Below are 17,811 nucleotides of genomic sequence, written 5' to 3' on the forward strand. Positions count from 1 at the left end.
TACTATGTAAATATTACCAGAATGCAGCTTTTTGGAACTTCTGGAATTTTTTTTATTTGTTTGTTCCTGAATATTTTCAATCTGCAGTTGGTTGAATCTGTGGATGTGGAACCCATGGATATGGAGGGCTGACTGTATATATAGCAAAATAAAAGATGTAAAAGTTTGTACTAGATTGGAGAGGCAGTTTGGGGCTATACTGTTCAGAGCCTGAATGCCATGTGAAGGCAAGGTGGGCTGGGTAGTACAGTGAAGATGGGGCTAGGTTGACTCTTGCGTTCACTACTTACATTCTTTGTTACCTTTGCCAAGTCACTTCAAATTCTTTAACCTTAGTTTCCTCATCTATAAAATGGGGATAGTACTCATCTAGAAGGGTTCATTGATTATTTATTTTGAAGATTAAATAAATAATAGGTGAATACTGCTTAGAAGACAACCTGGTACCTAAGACACTCGCCCCAATATGAATTTCTTTCAAAGGATTTTATATGGAGATTTTAGGAGATACCGATAATATTTGAGCAGGAAGATATATCATTAACTGTTATGTCCTTTAAAATGTTTAATAAAATAAAGGCAAGTCTGAGAATGAAGAATGAGAGTTGTAATCTCCTCCTTTTCTGCTGGTGGGTTTATTTTATGCCAATCACAGAGTGGGAGTGGGCTTCTTTCTCAAGATGCTGTTTTGCAGAACGCACAGACTCGCTCCCGTATTTACAGTGCTTTGAAGAGTAAAAACAACTTATTCTCATCACATAGTAATGGCATTTCAGCATTCTCCTTTTTGTAGCATCTGCCTTAGCGGAGGAGGGCCTAAAAGGTAAAGCGTAGAGGCCAAGTCTTGGCTGTGAAGAGCTGACCGCTGCTGTCACAGCCAAAGAAATGCAAAGCAGAAGGATCTGAAGCCCCAAAGTCCTAGGACCTAATAGCCTGAGCACTGACATCAGGTATAAGGAGAGGGTAAGGAACAGCATCAGAATCTTTACATTATACTCACAGATCTCATTAAAAAAATTAACAAGCGGACCTGACTAGAACAAAATGAGGTAGCCTAGAGATGCTGGTGTGTCGTCTGGAGGTTGGGGAGGAGGGCACAGAGTGGAGGGAGCAGAACCTGCTTGCCCACTGGATACAGGCTGAGTGAAGACTTGTCTTCTTTAGCCTCATTGTGCAGCAGAGCTTGAAGGTGTCAGCCTGTGATCTGGTTGTCTGTGGTGTCTTCCAATTAAACAAGGTTTGTGCAACAGTGAGCATCCTGGAAATGTTCATCCAGAAACTGTTGTTGGGGGATAACTCTATTCTCAAAGCTTGTGTAAAGAAAAAAGGAAAGCTCCCTACAGGGAGGCCAAGTGGATTAGTGAGAGCTTCCTCTCATCCTCAGTCTCACACCATGCCAGAATAATCTCCCTAAAATACCACATTGATCATGGGAAAGCCCTGCATTAAACCTTTAAGTGGCTCTCATTGCCTATAAAATAAATTTCAGACTTCTCATCCTGGCATTAATGGTCTTTACTTGAATTGGCCTCATTCTGTTGTGAGCCTTCTTTCTGATTACCCACTAAACCATACTCTCCTCGTTAGCAAAACGAGTTTACTTGAGCTTTCGTGACATTTTCACTCTTTGTGCTTTTATAGATCCTATTCGTTCTTCAAGGGCTATTTCAAATTCATTTTCTGTCCTTCCTGAAGTTTTTTCTTTGCAGTCCAACTTCAGGTAGCCTTCCTGTGAATTTCCAGAGCAAATAATTTGTTCATATTTAATTTGGCAACTAATCTTGTGCCACTGTATCATGATATTTTATGCTACTGTTATTTATATCTTTTTCTTTGTGCTTACCTCTTCATTTTTTTTCTCCAATCAATTTGTGAACTCCTTAAGCCAGAGTCCCTGCTATCAAGTTACTTTTTTTTTTTTTTTTTTGTGGTACGTGGGCCTCTCACTGCTGTGGCCTCTCCCGTTGCGGAGCACAGGCTCTGGACGCGCAGGCTCAGCGGCCATGGCTCACGGGCCCAGCCGCTCCGAGGCATGTGGGATCTTCCTGGACCAGGGCACGAACCCGTGTCCCCTGCATCGGCAGGCGGACTCTCAACCACTGCGCCACCAGGGAAGCCCAAGTTACTATTTTTAAAATGTCAAGTTACTTTTTCTGTCTCACTATATCAAGCTAATGATTTGCAAGTAATAGACCCTTAATAAGGGTGTGTGTGTGTGTGTGTGTGTGTGTTAATTTAATAGTAAAAATGAAGATAAGTAAAACTATGTGCCAGAAAAGGTGAGGGATATCTTACAAAACCAGATTTTCCTAAGAAAATGAGAACTGAATTTTCCTGGAGCCAGATGTGATGTGATGATGCATAGAATTGAGGATGCCAGGTCTTCTGGAAGACCAGTCTTATTGGAAGACCACAACATTGGGTGGATTTCTTGATCTAGCCAGGAGTCTCAGAAGTATATTACATCTAACACCCCACATGACTGTAAGTGCTAGGCATGCTGTGGGTTTTAAGACCATTGGACAAGTCTCGTGCCCCAGAAATTTTTCTTTCATTCATTTATTTATTTCATTTTTATTTCATGCCTGCTATGTTTCGGACACTGCTGTAGGTGTTGGTGATTCAGCAGTGGACAAGATGGACAAAGTCCCTACCCTGGTGGAACATGTGTTCTAGAAGATATGTTCAAAATAAGGGAGGAATAAGGAGACAGACAATACATAAAATAATTTTGGAAATGTTACTGAACCTAACTTGGGTCTGATCACTTGTGCGCAGTAAAGCCAATTTACTGACCCTGGGTTGTGGTGAAAGAAAGTGCAATGTTTATTGTAAAGGTGCCAATACAAGGAGAATGGGTGGCTCATGCTCTAAAACCTCAAGCTGCCCAAAGGGATTCGGCAAAGCATTTTTAAAGGCCAGGTAAGTGGCGGGGTGGGGAGGGGGTCCCAGGGTATGTGATCAGCTCATGCACAGTTCTCTGATTGGTTAATGGTGAGGTAACAGGGCGGTGTCACAGGCATTAACATGATCAATCCTTAGGTGCCAATAGGTCTGGGGGCTCATGATCATCAACTAGTTAATTTCTTCCAATTGGTGGTGGTCTTAGCATCTGTAAAACAACTCAGGAAGTGTGCATCAGATTCTATTATCTAGGTACTTCAGAGAGGAGCTACAGCAGAGGATATGGGGGAGGGGTCTGTCCTGGGAAGGCCCCATAGAGTCCTGCTCGGTTACGGAAGCAAAAAATAGGGTGACAGAATAGTAACTGGGTCGGGTGGAATAGGGATAGTGGCTGTGGGTCTCCTTTAGGGATAGGGTGGTCAACTACTTTTGTTAAGTATTGTGAAGTGAAGAGCCCCCTGAATTCAGGACCAAGAAGACTTGGGCTCTGTTCAGCCCTGCCAGTGTGACTTCAGGTAAGATGCCCAGTATCTTTGAACTTTAGTACCTCGTTTGTAACATGAAGATATTGATAATTGCCCTACAGTGTTGTGAGAATTAAGCGAGATGATGCATATGAAAGGAAATGTTTGCTAACTATAAAGAGGTATAGGAATACAATGTTACTTTATTTCTCAATTGACTGTGTGGATTTCCTGCAGAAATGATGATTGTGGACCAACCCTTTGGTGGGACTTTGAAACAGAGACCTGGGCCTTTTGAGCTTCTGGACCACTGGTTTTCTCAGGAGAGCACTGGGTGTCTGCTCCTGAGGAGGTGGATGCCTGCCTGGCTGCAGGAAGACAGACAGAGGTCAGGCTAGGGGGACTTCCAGGGTGGGAGCAGAGTGGCCACCAGCTCTTCCTTAAGTGGTTGCATCCTGCCCTGGGTCCTTACGGGATCCATATGGATCCATCCATATGGATATGGATCCATATCCATCCACATTAATGGTTTTAATAAAAATCATTCTGACCTTGTGGATCTTTTCCTTTTCTCATATCTAAACAAGTATAGCTGTTAAGAGTTCATGAACTCATAATTAATTTAGGCAAATTGAGTAGTAAGAAAAAAAGTATGTATGGATGTTTGCCCTGTTTGGAATTTGTAAACAAAATTAAATTTGTATAAATTCATACAATTTTCTCTTTTGATTCCTAATTATTTTTGATGTTTGAAAAATTATAGCAGTGTGACTGCCATTTGTGACCTAAAAAGGCAGGCAAGAGCTGCCATCTAGATTTATATGTTTGACTATTGTCTTTGCTGACATATGGAATGAAGTTGCTGGAGAAACTCTGAAACGTTAAACAGAGTTTTACATATAGGACCAAGCTAATTTTTCATTTGCAGCTGTTGGAGTTGATTTAACATTATTTTAACTATGTGACACATTTAATATCTTTAGTATAACCTTTTTACTAAAACTGTCCTAGAACACAGGAAGGACTGTTTTAGGAGGGAAGGCACTATAAGCAGGCTGAAGTTTAGAGTTGCCTTCGAAATGCATTGCTTTGGCCATGGAGGTGTGCAGACAACTCTGAAAATTGTTAATTTTTCAGTATTTAAAAATTATTTTTAGTTGTGGGCTGAGGGTAGAAAGTGAAGTTTGTGGAGTAGATTAAATTTTGATCAGGGGCAAGCTTTTATATGACATTCCAGGTCTCCATTGTGGCTTGCAAGCTCTGCTGGTGGTTTTCCCACCCCTCTGCCTCAGCTTGTGTGACTTTCTTTTCTATACTGTCCTGTTCTTAGTTCCTGGATGATACCAATCTCCTTCTTCTACTAGGTTCATGCCATTTCTTTTGCCAGGAACATTTTCCCCTTTGCTCCTATTTATTTGTTAATTTTTAGAAATTAAAAATGCAGAGCAAAGAAGGAAACAATCATCCACATTCCTTCCACTTAGGACTACACCACTGCTAACATCTTTGCATATTTGCTTTAAATCTTTTTTTTTTTTAAAGAAAAATCACCATCAGTTTGTGTGATATTGTGATTTATAAGAAATATATATTTTGTCATTCAGATGGTCAAATATGTGGTCTTTGTGGTTCCTGGCTCACAGCTCCCAAAACCCTTGGAATTTCCTAGGTGGTGAGAGTTTAAAGGTGTTGCTTATGTTATGTTAGTAAACTGACTTCAAGTCACCTAAGGATGGGAATTGGTTGCTAGGAGAACCAACCAGGTGATCAGAGGGTTGGAACATTTAGTCCCACGCCCCTGACCTACTGGGAGAGGGGAGGGGCTGGAGGCTGAATCAGCAGCTAATGGCCAATGATCTAACCAATCATACCTACGTAATGAAACCTTCATAAAAACCCAGAAGGATGGGGTTCAGAGAGCTTCCAGGTTGGTGAAAATGTGGAGATTTGGAGAGAGTGCTCCTCCTGGAGAGAGTGTGGAAGTTCTGTGCCCTTTCTCCATATCTTTTTTTTTTTTAATTGCTTCTTTTTCTTTTCTTTCTCCATGTCTTATCCTATGCATCTCTTCCATCTGGCTCTTCCTGAGTTATATCTTTTTATGATAGACTGGTAATCTAGCAGGTAAAATATTTCTCTCAGTTCCGTGAGCTGCTCTAGCACATTGATCCAAGCCAAGGCAGGGATCATTGGAACCTCCAATGTATAGCTAGTTGGTCAGAAGCCAGGTGATAACCTGGGCTTGTGACTGGCATTTGAAGTAGGGCAGGGAGACAAAGTAGGACTGAGCCCTTAACCTGTGGATATGGTGCTGCCTCCAGGTAGAGAGTGTCAGAGTTTAGTTGATTTGTAGGCCACTTTGCTGGTATCCTGAGAATTGTTGCTGTGGAGGAACCTTTCCCCAACCCTGTCACCTGTATCACAATGGAAATTGGGACCCAGAACCCTTTTAGTTTGATAACAGTGATATTTGTTCATTCTAAAGAGTTCAAATAATGCAGAAAACTGCATGATGAAATGTAAAAATATATATATATAACCCTCCCTAAATCCCACCACCCAGAAGTAACCACCATTAACATTAAATGACCATCCTAGCAGCACAAACACACCTGTCACACATTCTCTGCTTCAGCACACATTTCTGTGTGGTCTTCTGGCTTTGACTGCTGCTGTGGGGAAGTCTGAGGCCATCCAAATTCTTCTACCTGGTACCTGAGGAAGTCCTTATGATTGAACTTCAGTAGCTTTGGTACTGAAATTGAGCTTTTTGTATCCAGTTTCTTGTTGTGTGGTGTGGACAAATTATTGTTGCTTGCCATTCCAGTAAACAACAAATGTTGCCCATCATGAGGCACTCCAGGGGCCCTGATAGTGCATCCTGAGGGGAATTCAGGATGGAGAAAAAAGAGGATACTGGCCCTAGATAGTTAAGATGAGTATCAAAGAAATAATTTTTTAAAAATAAATTTATTTATATATTTATGGCTGTGTTGGGTCTTCGTTGCCTTGTGCGTGCTTTCTTTAGTTGCAGCGAGCCGGGGGCTACTCTTTGTTTTGGTGCGCAGGCTTCTCATTGCAGTGGTTTCTCTTGTTGCAGAACACGGGCTCTAGGTGCGCAGTCTTCAGTAGTTGTGGCACGTGGGCTCAGTAGCTGTGGCTTGCGGGCTCTAGAGTGCAGGCTCAGTAGTTGTGGCGCACGGGCTTAGTTGCTCTGCGGCATGTGGGATCTTCCCGGACCAGGGCTCGAACCTGTGTCTTCTGCACTGGCAGGCAGATTCTTAACCACTGTGCCACCAGGGAAGTCCCCAAAGGAATAATTTTAATGAGCCCAGACTCTTGCATCTTCTCCAATGTAGAAAAGCACTAAAATCATTAGCTTAAAATGTCTGTTTTTTGTGCTTAGCAGTAATCTTTTGATGTTCTTTTGATTTTTTTTTTTTTTCCCGCAAAAACTCTTTTACATCCTGGTTCCTCCCTTACCTCTTTGGAACAGTTTCTTGGAGCTATCTGAGAGGCTGATTCCTGAGCTATAGTCCTCAGTAATGTTCCTGAATAAAATATAATTCTCAACTTTTCGGTTGTATGTTTTTTTCAGTTGGCAGTGATATGCCCTTTCAATATCCAGACTTTTTTTTTCTAATTCAGGGAAATTATCTTGTGTTTCATCTTTGAAAATTTCTGTTCCATTTGTTGGGTTTTTCACTGCACAAACACCAGTCATCCTAATACAGGGTCATCTCCACCTGACCTCCATAGCCATGTTTCCTTCCAATTGCTTTAATTTTTTTTTTTTAACTTTTGAATCTTTGTTCTTTGCCATTTCTGTAAGCCCATTTTCCCCATATGTCTTTAATTTGATCATCAACTGTGGTGGAGTCTGTTTCTTGCCATTTCTAGTGTGTTGATTTGTTCTGTAATGTTTTGGTCCTCAGTTTCACTGTCTGCACTCTTCCTTTTCATACCATTTTGTTGTTTTCCATCTTGTCCTTGAGTTTTATTGAACTCATGTTCTCTTTGACTTGCTATCATGAGAAGTCGTTGTAGGGAAGTGTTCCTCTGTTCTTTGAGTTAATCGTCTTCAGGGTTAGTTTTGTGTGCTAAGTTTCTGGGAGGTGTTTGCATAGTGCATTCTGTTTCCTGTGAACCTGCTTATGCTTGGGCAGCTGTGCATGTGTTTAGGCCTCCCACTCTGCTCAGTGAGGTGACTCAGTGGGGTGACTTCTTGACAGTCTTTCTACAGTACCCGGGCAATTTGTTTTCCTTCAGGAGCCACAGAGTGAGGGCTGGATATTTCCTGTGCTATCCATTTTTCTGTGCCCTGAAGTGGTGGCAGATGAGGGTAGCGTGGAGGTGTGAGTTGGAGGGATTACTCAGTTGAGGGCTTGACCTGTAAACAAGGTTAACTACATAATTTCTGGGGCCCAGTGCAAAATGAAGATGTGACACATAGGTCAATGGAACAGAATAGATAACCCAGAAATAGAACCCCACACATATACCCAACTTATTTTTGACAAAAGTGCAAAGGCAATTCACTGGAGGAAGTATAGCTTTGCAACAAACAGTGTTGGAGCGATTGGACAGACATAGGCAAAAAATAAATCTTGACCTATAACTCAAAATGTAAAATACAGAACTATAAATTTTTTAGGAAAAAACCAAAGGAGAAAATCTTTAGGATTTAGAACTGTGCAAAAAGTTCTTATCCTTGATATCAAAAGCATGATCCATAGAAGGAAAAATTGATAAACTGGACTTTATTAGAATTAAAGACATTTGCTCTCCTAAAGCCCATATGAAGAGGATGAAAAGACAAATTATAGACTCGGAAAAAATATTTGCAAACTACATATCCAACAAAAAACTAGTATTTATAATATATAAAGAACCCTCTAAACTGAATGTTAAAAGAGAGATCTTTATTATTTTTTATAACTGCATGTAAATCTACAATTATTTCAAAATAAAATGTTTAAATAACATCTTCAGGGCCTCCCTGGTGGCGCAGTGGTTGGGAGTCCGCCTGCCGATGCAGGGGACACGGGTTCGTGCCCCGATCCCGGAGGATCCCACATGCCGCGGAGCGGCTGGGCCCGCGAGCCATGGCCGCGGAGCCTGTGTGTCCGGAGCCTGTGCTCCGCAACGGGAGAGGCCACAGCAGTGAGAGGCCCGCGTACAGCAAAAAAAAAATAAAAATAAATAAATAAATAACATCTTCAGAGCATCCTTTTTTCTGGCCCTCCAGATTAACATTCTTGCTGAACTCTGAGCTTTTCCTTTGGAACATTTGTCAGATTTAAGTTCATGCCTCCCCCACTTTCTTCTTTTTGAAAAAATGAACACCTTATCCTCTTCCCAGGATGCTACTCATCCTTTGATCCTCTTGGCTGGCCCTTGAATCATCATCAGCCTCTGTACAACATCTGCTGTTTCTCCAGGCTCTCCCAAGTTGGACAGCTGCCGAGAATATCTGCCTCCTTGGCCTCCTCAGGGCTGAGTTTACCCAGTAATTAGTCTCATTACTCTGTGTTGGAATTTTAGAAAGACAGCATGATGTTGTTATTATTCAATGAATAGCAACATCTAAATTGATCCAATGCTCAGTGAAAATGACATCTCTAGCTCTGTTTATAACAACCTAGTCAGACATTTTGACTTATCACTAAAAAATTCAAGGACCTTCGACTTCTCAAATGACAAGTTCTTTTCAGAAAATGTATTGAGGGGAATCTCTCTGATGGGTCAGACCTTGTAACAAGTGACTTATTTGACAGGAAAAGTTAGTTTTAGAATTCTGTTTGAATTCCGAGCAGTGTTTGCCTGAGAAAGAAGGGACGCTTTGGGAGGTCACAGGAGGGCAGCATTCCTGTTTGCTGTTTTGAACCAGTCTGGTTGTTGAAGAAGTCAGCAGGATTTTCTTATGCAGTCTGACTTTGCACAGCATTATTGAAGCATGTCTATATTCTCAAGACAACAGAGAAATCCTGCTTTATGACTGAAGAAATATATCAATGCAGCAGACTTAGAAAGTAGTAAAAAACCAAATCTCCCCCCCACCAAAATATCAACACCAAGAGATAATCACTCTTTTAAATTTAAAATGTTGAACTAATTTTAGTCTCACAGACTCACAGACATAGAGAAGAGACTTGTGGTTGCCAAGGGGGAGGGATGTAGTAGGAGTTTGGGGTTAGCAGATGCAAACTATTATATATAGGATGGATAAACAACAAGGTCCTACTGTGTAGCACAGGGAACTATATTCAATATCCTGTGATAAACCATAATGGAAAAGAATATGAAAAATAATATATATGTGTGTGTATAACTGAATCACTTTGCTGTACAGCAGAAATTAACACAACATTGTAAATCAACTGTACTTTAATAAAAATACTATAAAACTCAACATACAAGAAAGTAAGCAAGAAGTTAAAGTAAAAACAAACAAAAAACCAAAAACAACAACCTCCCCTCCCCTAGGACATTGATGTTGGTACAATACTACTAACTAAACTACAGACTTTATTTGAATTTTACCAGTGTTTCCACTAATGTTCTTTTTCCGTTCCAGGATCCAACCTAGAATTAAACAGTGCATTTAATCAGCGTGTCTCCTTAATCACTTCCAATTTGTGACAGTTCTTTAGTCTTTCATGACCTTTACACTTCTAAAGAGTACTGACTAGTTATTTTGTAGAATATAATTTGATTTGAGTTTGTTAGATATTGCTACTTGATTGGAATGAAGTTAGGTACTATTGTCAGCAGTACCTGAGAAGTGTGCTTTTCTCATATCCAAGCGTCCATGGTCTTGATATATGTTATTAATGGCTTTATTAACCTTGATCACTTGGTTATGGTGGTGTCTGCTCGGTTTCTGCACTGTGAAGTTACTATCTTTCCTTTTGTATTAATAAATATCTTTGAATCTATGCAAATCTTGTTCCTCTTTAAACATTTGCTCACTAGTTTTAGAATCTATTGATGGATTTTTGTCAGTAATAAGAGGGGGAATGGGAGGACTATTAATAGTTTAATCAGTATCCTTCCATCTCCCTCCTGTGTTTGGTGAATATGTGTTTGTATAATTTATATTACTATACATATATATATTTAAAAAATAGGATACACTGGAGAGGGTGTGGAGAAAAAGGATTTCTCCTACAGTGTTGGTGGAATGTGAATTGGTTTAGCCACTAGGGAGAACAGTATGGAGGTTCCTTAAAAAACTAAAAGTAGAGTTACCATGTGATCCTGCAATCCCACTCCTGGGCATATATCCAGAGAAAACTCTAATTCGAAGAGATACATGCCCCCCAATGATTACTCAGCCATAAAAAAGAATGAAATAATGCCATTTGCGGCAACATGGATGGACCTAGAGATTATCATATTAAGTGAAGTCAGAGAAAGACAAGTATCATATGGTATCACTTATACAAATGAACTTATTTACAAAACAGAAATACACTCACAGACAAAAACCCCCTAAACTTATGGTTACCAAAGGGGATAGGGGGAGTGGGGAGTAGGGAGAGATAAATTAGGAGTTTGGGATTAACATATACACTCTACTATGTATAAAATAGGTAAACAACAAGGACCTACTGTATAGCACAGGGAACTGTACTCACTATATTGTAATAACTTATAATGGAAAAGAATCTGAAAAAGAATATATGTATTCTCTTTGCTGTACACTTGAAACTAACAACATTGTAAGTTAACTATACTTCAATAAATAAATAGGATATATTTGTTACATATAATAATAATGCTATTTTGTAACTAGCTATTTACCTAGCAATGTATCATGAACATTTTCCTTATCATTAAATATTTTTTAGAACACCAGTTCTAAAAGTAGTTAATAGTAGTAGTTAATAACATTTTATTTTATGGTTCCATTATTTTTCTAGCCAGTTTACAATTTTTGGATGATTGGTTTAAATTATTTTCTGTTATATATAGGGTGCAGTGAATATCTCTATACACACATCTTTGCACTCGTCTCTGTATTTCCTAAGGATAGTTTTCTTGAAGTCAAATTGCTGGCTCAAAAGGTTTGTACATTTTAAAAACATTTGATACACACTGTAAACTTCCCTCTCTCTGACCAAAAATGCAGATACGTGGCAGATTCTCCCATTCATCCTACTTTTAGCAGTGTTTTATGTCAGGATTTTCAGCATTCTTGCTCATGGTGTAATCATTTAATAATAATTATATTCCCACAAAGCCAGCTCTCCATTTTCAGAACCAATGACTGTGGGTGGAGACACAGGCCACTGCAGACACCAGCCTATGGAGTGCTGGGGGTGAGCTGGGGGGGGCTCAGCTTACTCTGAAGTTAGTATTAGGAGTCTTCCCTGAGTAAGCCCGAGCTTACAGTCAGTGGGCTGCCCACTGGGACAGGCTGCTTTGGTGGTCCTCAGTGTCTGGTGGTATCAGAATCAACTGGGAGGCTTATTAAAATGTAGATTTCTGGGTTCAAATCCAGATCTAAAGATCAGAATTCTCTGGGGGGACTGCCCCAAGCATCTGTATTTTAAACAATCTCATCAGGGATGTCAAAAGAAGGGGGTGCTTGGGGCCATACTTTGGGAAACACCACTTTTGGCTGTAAGCAACCTTAAGAGATTATTCTTTGGAGACTCTTAAGAAAAATAAACTGGACATGTGAATTTATGCCTTCATTTTCACCATGTGCTAGGGCAGGCTTTCTCTAGCCTTCCTCTCATAAATATCCACTTTTCAGTTAGTCATCCTTTTTTTTTTTTTTTTGTCCAGGCTCTTTTTTGAGAAGGTGTACTTTTCCCGAATAGAAACGTTTTCTTTCTTTCAGATAAATAATCATATCACTCCCACCATTTCATTTCTCCTTCGGCCTCTCCTGCTTTGATGCTCATGTTTCTTATATATGATTCCATGGGATGCTCAACAGCAAGCCCTTCAGGCTAAGGGGAGCTGGTATTAGTAGCCATTGCATTTGCAAAGATTAGGAAACAGGCTTAGGCAGATGAAGGAATAACAATAATTACATTCACGGAGTCTCTGTTGTATCCCAGCACTCCTGCAGAGTGGAAATTAATATCCTCAGGCACCAACAGGTCATGAGACGGACCTAAGTGGGCTGGTTAGAAACAGGGCTGAAGTTCATGTCATAGCCTGGTCCAGACCAGATTCTCCTTGTCGTTTACCAAGCCCACTGCTCCTTGATGGCAGAACTGAGTTGAGAGCTCAAGGGTGCTGCTCCTGGTCCAGGATAGTTGGCCCTGAACCACAACATCTTCAGGTATATCTAACACAACCCTAGGCTGTGAGTGTGTGTTGTGGGGGTGGGGGTCAGGATCCTCCGAGCTCTGGGTTCTGGGTTCTGGGTTCCGGGTTCTGGGTCTAGTGTAGTCTCTGTCTGCTGTATATACTTACAATCTTAGTGTACGGATATGGTAGGGGAGGGGGAGCAGGATACCTTTAGTTCCTTGGCTTTTAGAATGCCTTGGTTCCCTAACCCCAACACCAAACAGGGTAGAGAAAATCCACTCAGAAGCATCATATTTATGGAAGCTGTTCATACATCATACATAAGTGAGCTCTAGAGACTGGGCTGGTGTGGAGGAAATGAACCTTCATGATTGATGATCAGAGGCATTACCTGCTCCTGAATCTCCAGGCTGTTATATAGTTTTTTTTTATGTGAACATGAAGCATTTAAAGGTATAATATCTAAAATGTACTTGGCATTAAATTATAGTTCTGCTCTTAAAATACTTTATAGAGAACATGGGACATGCTTTCATTCATACAGATTATTAGGCTCAATTCCTTAAAAGAGACGGGCTTCGTAAAGTAATGGGTTTGATGTGTACAAGGATAATTTTAGTGTAAGTACCTCCGAACTTCTGTGGTTGAGAGCAGAGAGAGTGGGGAGTACAGTGTAATTATGTAAAGCGTGTTCATCCCTTCTTTTATCTCAAGGTAAAGATTAGGTATCTCCATTAAGTGTAACGTATAAACACATAAGAACCCTTTTCATTAGATAGTGTACTGAGAGCAGCTGGTCCTTAAAATGGCTCAATTTCTCTGAATCCAGAGTTGAGGAAAGAAAGCAAGTGATTTCTCCTAGATGACTCTTGAACAATTTCTCCCTTTTCCTGAAACTTCATATACTTTCTCATTCTCACTTGCAACAATCAAAGAGAACCTGTGTACTTCCCATTATCACATCTATAAAATGACCATGTCCCTCTGTGTTTACTTTGCCTTCCCTCCTGTTACTTTGGGTACCACCTTCCTTTGCCTTCTCAAGCACTTCGCTTCAGCCATTTTTCCCTTTGCTCTATCATCAAGTTTTTCCCTATTTACTGGCTCGTTCCCATCAGCATATACATTTGCTATAAAATCACCCATTTTAAGGTTAAAAAAGAAGCTTCTTTACTCCTTCCCTAGTGATGACTTATTTCTCTCCTCCCTTTTAGCAAAGCTCCTTGAGAAAGTTGTTATATTTTTTCTGGACTGGAAGCCAAATCAGGTCACTCCTGTATTCAGAACTCACTAGTGATTTCCTGTCTTTGAGTAAAGCCAAGTCTTTACAGTGGTCTACAAGACCCTACGTGATTAGGCTCCCTCCTGTCTCTCTGAACCTCATCCTGTTCTCCCTTTTTCTTACATCAGAACTGATCCTGGACTTAATAAACTGAACGTGGTCCTACTGTGCACTGCCACAGCAGGGGGCTGGGGGGTGTGGGAGTGAGGTGGGGCTGAAGATTTCTAACCAGATTCCTAATGAGCTTGCTTCATCACTGCTTATCCCTGTGAGTGCCAGCATTGCACGGTGTGCAGTGTTAAAAGAACAACATTGTTTTTCCCCCTCAATCGTAATTTCTAGGCATTATCTTGTAGAAACCTAGGGTCCCACAAATCCCTAGTAGAGAAACCTGATTTACTCCTCCTTTCTTGCCCTCTTTGGATTAATCAATTTCTTAATTATTCTCCCCTTTATTATCTTTATAGATAAACATTCTTGTAATAATCCTTTCATGGTTACTCTAGAAACTACTGTATACATGCTTACTTATTATAGTTACTGTAGATTTCTTTAAATTAGTGCTTTTACCACTTTCCAAATAATATAAGAAACTTACCTCAATTTTGAATACCCTCTTGCCTTTTTTTGCTATTGTTGTCATATGTTTTACTTCTGCATGTATTACACATTTTATAAAACATTATCAATTATTGTTTTTTTTTTTTTTTTTTTTTTTTTTTTTGCGGTATGCGGGCCTCACTGTTGTGGCCTCCCCCGTTGCGGAGCACAGGCTCCGGACGCGCAGGCTCCGGACGCGCAGGCTCAGCGGCCATGGCTCACGGGCCCAGCCGCTCCGCGGCATATGGGATCCTCCCAGACCGGGGCACGAACCCGTATCCCCTGCATCGGCAGGCGGACTCTCAACCACTTGCGCCACCAGGGAGGCCCCAATTATTGTTTTTAAAGTAAGAAATGTTCCTTTATACTTATCCCATATTTATTCTGTCTGGTGCTCTTCATTCTTTCTTGCAGTGTTGCTTCCATCTGAGGCCATTTTCCTTTAGCCTGAGGAACTCCCTTTATTTCATTTCTGTTTTTGAAGGATCTCTTTACTGGATGAATAATGTGTTTTTTTCCCCAGCACTTTAAAGATGTTATCCATTGTCTCTGGCTTCCTTAGTCTCTGTTGAAAAACAAGCAATCATCCCATGGACTTCTGTGCTCATTGGCCTGAACTGTGTCAAATGGTCACCCTTGGCTTCAAGGCTGGGAATTCTAGGGATTCCCTGGTGGTCCACTGGTTAGGACTCCATGCTTCTACTGCAAGGGGCATGGATTTGATCCCGGGTCAGAGAACCAAGATCCCACAAGCTGTGCAGTGCGGCCAAAAAAAAAAAAGCTGGGAATTCTAGGATGTCCGTATATCCAGCCTCTACTGTAGAGCAAGATAAGGGAGAAAGGAGTTGGACTTGTTGACATAAATGACAATATGTGAGTGTTGTACTAGGTGGTAGCAGAAGGGATGTGGTCAAGAGGCATTGTCTGGGGATAATCCATAAAATACATTGGCTGTTTGGATGTGGAAGAAAAATTACAGGATAACTCTAAGGTGTGTGGACTGAGTAACTAAGAGAGTAATGATCAAATTCACAGAAATAAGAATATCTAGAATACTGCCTTCTTTTGGGAGAAAGATGAGTTTGGTTAAAACCTAATGAGTTTGTGAGATTGGCAGGTATAAAATAGGTACTGATTTTTTATTGTATCCAGACAGCTTACTAGTTATGATGGTTAGTTTTTCAGTTAATTGTCATGGATTTTTTAGGTAAGAAAATCATAGTATCTGCAAATAATGATCAATTTTTTGCTTTCATGTCAATATTTTTGTATTAAAAATTTTTAAAGGCATTGCTTTTTCTACTTTACTGTATTGTGGTAAGAAGTCATTTTGATCCTTAATCCTTTTGTATGTTATTTTTGCCTCTCTGCAACCTATTATGATTTTCTCTTTATCCTTGGAGTTCTAAAATTTCACGACAGTGTGAATTTTAAATTATTCATTGAGATGAGGACTCAGATGGGTCATTTCAATTCAGAGATTTGTGTTTCCTGAACTAATTATTTCATTCCTCAGCTTTCTCTGAATTCAGTTTCTGGAACTCTTCTTATTTGAATGTTAAACCCCATGAACTGATTTTTCAACCTTTCTCTGATTCTCAGTGTCTGTCTGTCTTCCTGTCTGTTTCTCTTCTCTTCTTGACTTACCTTTTAAGAAATCTCTTCTATTGAATTTGAAGTGTTGATTTTCAGAAGCTTTTCTGTTTTTTTTGTGTGTGTGTGTTTGTGATACGCGGGCCTCTCACTGTTGTGGCCTCTCCCGTTGCGGAGCACAGGCTCCGGACGCGCAGACCCAGCGGCCATGGCTCACGGGCCCAGCCACTCTGCAGCATGTGGGATCTTCCTGGACTGGGGCACAACCCGTGTCCCCTACATCGGCAGGCGGACTCTCAACCACTGCGCCACCAGGGAAGCCCTGTTTTTTTTTTTTTTTTTGAGTGTCTTTTCTCTATAATTCCTAATCTTTTTTTTTTAAGATTTATTATTTATTTATTTATTTATTTATTTTATTTTTGGCTGCGTTGGGTCTTAGTTGCAGCAAGCAGGATCTTTGTTGAGGCATGTGGGATCTTTAGTTGCAGTGTGTGGGCTCTTTGTTGCGGTGCGTGGGCTTCTCTCTAGTTGTGGTGTGCGGGTTTTCTCTTCTCTAGTTGTGGCGTATGGGCTCCAGGGCGTGTGGGCTCTATAGTTGTGTCATGCGGCTTCCAGAGTGTGTGGGCTCTGTAGTTTGCGGCACGCAGGCTCTCTAGTTGAGGCGTGCAAGCTCAGTAGTTGCAGCACGTGGGCTTAATTGCCCCGCAGCATGTGGGATCTTAGTTCCCTGACCAGGGATTGAACCCATGTCCCCTGCATTGTAAGGCAGATTCTTTACCATTGGACCACCAGGGAAGTCCTAATCTTGTTTCATGGATTAAATATCTTTTCTCTCGGAGGACATTAATTCCAGTAAAAAATTTTTTTCTGCTCCATGGGTTATCTCTTTTTTTCTGGGTTCCTTTCTTTCCTGGGTTTCAGTTTTTACAATTTTCATTCAAAGTTAATAATTCCTCCCTAAATGTAAGACTAGATACTATAAAACTCTTAGAGGAAAAAATAACCAGAACACTCTCTGACATAAATCGCAGCAATATCTTTTTTGATCCACTTCCTAGAGTAATGAAAATAAAAACAAAAATAAACAAATGGGACCTAATTAAACTTAAAAGCTTTTGCATAACAAAGGAAACCATAAACAAGACGAAAAGACAACCCACAGAATGGGAGAAAATATTTGCAAATGAAGCGACCGACAAGAGATTAATCTCCAAAATATATATCTCATGCAGCTCAATATCAAAAAAACAAACAAGCCAATCAAAAAAATGGGCAGAAGATCTAAATAGACATTTCTCTAGGGAAGACATACAGATGGCCAACAAACACATGAAAAGATGCTCAACATCACTAATTGTTAAAGAAATGCAAATCAAAACTACAATGAGGTATCATCTCACACCTGTCAGAATGGCCATCATCAAAAAAATCTACAAATGGGACTTTCCTGGTGGTCCAGTGGCTAAGACTCTGCACTCCCAATGCAGGGGGCCCGGGTTCGATCCTTGGTCAGGGAACTAGATCCCACATGCCACAACTAAGAGTTCATATGCCACAACTAAAGATCCCGCATGCCGCAACTAAAGATTTCGCATGCTGCAACAAAGATCCTGCGTGCTACAACTAAGTCCGGCACAGCCAAATAAATAAATATTTAAAAAATCTACAAACAATAAATGCTGGAGAGGGTGTGGAGAAAAA

This window comes from Mesoplodon densirostris, chromosome 19 (genome assembly GCF_025265405.1).
Source record: "Mesoplodon densirostris isolate mMesDen1 chromosome 19, mMesDen1 primary haplotype, whole genome shotgun sequence".
In the NCBI taxonomy this organism is placed as follows: Eukaryota; Metazoa; Chordata; class Mammalia; order Artiodactyla; family Ziphiidae; genus Mesoplodon; species Mesoplodon densirostris.